The sequence below is a fragment of the Penaeus monodon genome, chromosome 2 (assembly GCF_015228065.2).
Source record: "Penaeus monodon isolate SGIC_2016 chromosome 2, NSTDA_Pmon_1, whole genome shotgun sequence".
Classification (NCBI taxonomy): domain Eukaryota; kingdom Metazoa; phylum Arthropoda; class Malacostraca; order Decapoda; family Penaeidae; genus Penaeus; species Penaeus monodon.
Genome location: NC_051387.1, coordinates 35,597,853 through 35,602,852, shown reverse-complemented (window position 1 = coordinate 35,602,852; position 5,000 = coordinate 35,597,853). Strand labels below are relative to the sequence as shown.

The window sequence follows — 5,000 nt, the reverse complement described above, 5'->3', positions numbered from 1 at the left end:
CAGTGCTTCCAATGCTCACTCGAAGAACCTCCTGTGTGTGTGACCGCTGATCCTTGCCCATCCACGATTCTCTGGAATCCTACACTATTCAGCTTTCTTCGTGCGACCTCCCGAGGCACAAAACTTTGGGCAAATCTCATGTAAGAAAACACGTTCCTTGACGAACTTAGGAATAGTAATTTCTAGTCTGTGGATTCCTTGCAGAGAGTAAGGGAAAACATATATGCGACAGCGAGTGAGTGAGTGAGTGAATGAATGAGAGAGAGAGAGAGAGAGAGAGAGAGAGAGAGAGAGAGAGAGAGAGAGAGAGAGAGAGAGAGAGAGAGAGAGGAGAGAGAGAGAGAAATAATTTGCCTTTCGATTGGCTTGTTAACTTTCACAAGTTAGCTCATAAAGAATCCACGAACTCAAAAGACCTTTACAGAGAATTTCGAGATCCATCACTTCACTATGCCAGCGCCGACGGAGCTTGTCAATCATCCGGCAGAAAACAGGTTGTTTTGATCTAAACAGCGATACGTAGTACGTCATCTGCGCGAAACAGTCGGCCCGGGAATGTGTGCGGTTTGGGTCAGCCTAGTTCCGGCGTCTATATAGAGCATTAATATCACGATTAAAGTTTCTACGCGGCGCCGTGAATGACAGTTGTGGACACCGCGACCGCAAGGAGAAAAGTCGGACACGTAATAATAATAACATTAATGCTGCTGCTGCTACATATAATAATAATAATAATAATAATAATAATAATAATAATAATATCAAGACAATGGCATTATTAACATCAATAATAATAAAAATAGTGACAGTAATGATAATGACTATAACAATAGTAATAATCATGAGAGTTTAGTTTGATTCCATTTGTTATAATGGATATTCTTGGTGTGACATGCTGTCTCTTTCATTTCGCTTCTAAATGACCCCCTGTGTGCAAAGAATGGCCGGAGTTAACATCCACTGGCAGCGAGGAATCTGAACGCAGGTCAGCAAGATTGCTAGACGAGATCGCTAATGCTGTAACACACAAGGAGGAGGGAGGGAGGGAGGGAGGGAGGGAGAGTGAGAGAGTGAGAGAGAGAGAGAGAGAGAGAGAGTGTGTGTGTGTGTGTGTGTGTGTGTGTGTGTGTGTGTGTGTGTGTGTGTGTGTGTGTGTGTGTGTGTGTGTGTGTGGTGGTGTGTGTGTGTGTGTGTGTGTGAGAGAGGAGAGAGAGGAGAGAGAGAGAGAGAGAGAGAGAGAGGAGAGAGAGAGAGAGAGAGAGAGAGAGAGAGAGAGGAGAGAGAGAGAGAGAGAGAGAGAGAGAGAGGAAAATTAAGAGGTTGGGGGTGGAGAGTTAGGGGGTCGATGAGGCTCAGGAAGAGGAGAGGGGACAATGAAGAGGAAGAAGAGGAGGAGGGAGGGGAGGCAAAGAGGAGAAAGAAGAGGAGGGGACGGAGGCCGATGACCCACATGTGTCGAGTAACTTAACCAATCTTCCGAGAAAGTCCCCGATCGTCTTGCCTCAACCCGACGGCACTTCTCCCCGAAGCTGCGGTCCGTGAACTGTTATTTCTGAATGTAAATCTTCATTCAGTCATAGCTGACATGGCGGCGTGTGTAGCCGGGCGAACATGACGACGTTACAATAGGGTCTCGGACACACACGGTCGGCCGAGGACCACATGCTCCTACGGCGCGGCCTTACACACTCACGCACCATAGAACGTAAACTTAATTCCGCGCGATGCCTCCACCCACTACAAAGCCGGCATCACCAATCGTTTTCTACGTCATCAGACAATACCATGAGCGTCATCGGAGCTTCAGGATCACCACAGCAGTCTTCGGAAATCAGCCTCGTCCACGATTGCCGCGTCACGAGCGGAATCGTGAAGTGAAATCGCGCGGAATCGCATTAATGTCCACTTGCTGAATGCCTAGATGAATGCCAGACGGGCGCCGACACGAGCTTTGTGGACTGGCTGGTGGTCTCCCCGCGAGCGTTGACTGATGATGCAGTTTCTATTTGTTTATCCTCCGCGTGAGTCTTTGCCTGGGCGCACTTTCTCCGAAGGAAGAAAAAAACACTGGACGTCCGGGATCTTACAACTCCCGCACACAAGCATTTCCCTCATGTCCCATTTTACCGTTCGATCCATCATCATGCACACCATCCCGGACACGAGGAGGGCGTGTCCGCGGCACTTCCGGCGTCTCGTGTCTCCCGTGACGTCACGCCGCGCTCCCTACAGTGTCCCGAAAGAGCGCATCCGCCACGTGTCCGGCCTTCAGTCCGCGATGAAAAGGTTTCTTCTCCGCTTTGATCTTCCACGTTTATGCTCTAAATCAACAGGTTTTTACCCCATGATGACATTCCTGGCATGTAATTAATGCTGCATGACCAATATGTCATACAGCTATTGGCATGAATCCAGAATTGGCTATACGTGTAAAGCAATAACTTACAACTTTCTACACTTATGCACAATGTGTATGTGTAAAACAGGTATATTAAATAATTAAGTATGTATCTTCAAAACCCACAACAATCAAACCTACAAACAAACAAACAAACAAACAAAAACGTACAGATGAACCTCGCTTAACGCGGTTCAATTTAAGCTTTCTATGGCATGTTATGTGTTCTATGGTTATGTTAGCAAATCACTGAGCTGCTGCCGAACAAATGCATCTCGGCCGCTGATAAACAAACAAGGATTTAATACACACACACACACACACACATACACACACACACACACACACACTATATATATATATATATATATATATATATATATATATATATAATATATATTATATATATAATATATATATATATATATATATATAAAATGTATGTATATATGTATATTATACATATATATACATATACATGTATACATAATATATATACATATATATGTATATATGTATATATACATATATATGTGTGTATATATATAAATATAAATCAGTGCAAGATATATATAAATATATATATATACTATATGTGTGTGTGTGTGGTGTGTGGTGTGTGTATTATATATATATATATATATATATATATATATATATATATATATATATATATATATATATATAATTATATACACACACACACACACACACAAACAAACACACCACCACAAACATATATATTATATATATATATCTATATATATATTATATATATATATATATATAAGATTATATTACACACAACATCTATTATATATATCATATATTATAACACACACACACACACACCATATATATATATATATATATATATACACATATTATGTATTATAACACATATATATGTATATATACAGATAATATACATAATATGTTATATATATATATATAATATCTTGACCTTCTTCTATATATTATATATATATTATAATATATAGGTATGTATACATAATAAGGCCGTGGTGGCCGAATGGTTTTTGAAAGCGTCGGACTCCAAGAATGTCAGACTGGACAATTGAATCGAGGGATCGAGTCACAACCGCCACGTTGTCCCTTGGGCAAAGAATTCACCTTGATTGCCTACCTAAGCCACTTTTGTGGTGGCACAAAGCTAAGCCAAGTCAAGTGCTGGTACCAAGTCCGGGAAAAATAGAGAGAATGATTACCCTCTAAAAAGGTTACCACCGGCATCTCTCCGTGGAAAGGAACTGGGGACCCTACCACGTACTCACTCCAAGAGCATCACAACATGAAAACTACAATTAAGTGTCATGCTGTGACCACGGCGGCTCAGACATGAACCTACCGTTAAAAAAGAAAAAAGAATACATATATATGTATATATATGTATATATATGTATATATACATACATTATATATATATATATATATATATATAATATATATATTTATATATATATATTAATGAAAGTCCAGGCAGCAGAGGAGCAGATGGCAGGGAAAGGCAAAGGCGCATCTGCCTCGAGCAGCGTCGTCTCCGCTGATAACCCATTAGCGCCGCGGAAAGATAGATTACAATGGGCCTCAGAAACAGCCACAGCGCACGGTTCTTCTTTACAAGTTAAAGGCCTTAAGAGCCGACACACTTCCGTCCAGATGGCAGAATGTCCTAGAAAGGTTGGCAACCCTGCGTGCAACCTAATGGGCTGGGAAATATAGGATGTACCTGATAACATCCTTTCCGCCGCCTGGGCTCCCGCGAGGGGCGGAGAAGGCCGACGCCACGCCGACCGCGGCTTCCACCTTCCCTCGCCCTGCTTTGCTGGCTTTAGAAACTACAATAACTTTTCGAGTTTGGCAATAAATATGGACTTTACACCACATCTAATGCAAATACGATTAGTGTCTAATGTTTATTTTATATGCCCAAAAATAGTTTCTTTTTTGGCCCTATTTTCTCCTGACTCAATTAAACGAGCTTGAGTAACAGCCTTTCGTTCATGACTTTTCCTTCCTCTAATTCCCAAAGCCTCTCCCTCACTCTCTCTCCTTCTCGCCCTTCCCCTCCAACTCTCCCTGCCTTTCTTCCTTTTCTTTTTCCTGCGCTCTCCCCTGCGTTCTCCCTTCGAGTAAAAACAGGTTATAATACGGTTCTTAAGTCAGCACAAACTCTCGTTTTAGTGCGTAGTATCCCGCTAGAGTGCGCGCGGGGGCGTCCTCGTGAAAGAAAAGGGGTTAACTAAACAGGTTAACTCAATACCCGCAGTAACTTGGTCCCTTCCCCAGGGCATGACGCTGAAGGGGGAGGGGATTATCATTCGGCCTTCCCTGACATCTAGACCAGCAACACACCTGGAAAAGAGAAGAAAGGAATGGACAATATTGAAGAAATGTTTTTTATAAAATTTTAAAGAATGTTTTGAATAACATTATCATACACACAAAGATAAAAACTTGTGAGGTAAGACTGTGGACCTTAAAGCTTTTTTGTGTATATTTTAGTTCACAAAAGGCTTTACGCCATGATATAACATCAGAAGCAAGGCTCTGGTGTCCCTGAAGAACTGCTTCTTGCATT

General features: G+C 41.8%; 2 protein-coding genes across 3 annotated transcripts in view; one reads left to right on the top strand and one right to left on the bottom strand.

The window, feature by feature from the left end:
- The window catches only part of LOC119582634 (calcium uniporter protein, mitochondrial-like), a 78,643-nt gene that overhangs the window by 46,763 nt on the left and 26,880 nt on the right, over window positions 1-5,000 (bottom strand). The window lies entirely within an intron of this gene.
- The window catches only part of LOC119582627, a gene marked incomplete in the record, with an annotated part of 32,039 nt that overhangs the window by 1,769 nt on the left and 25,270 nt on the right, over window positions 1-5,000 (top strand).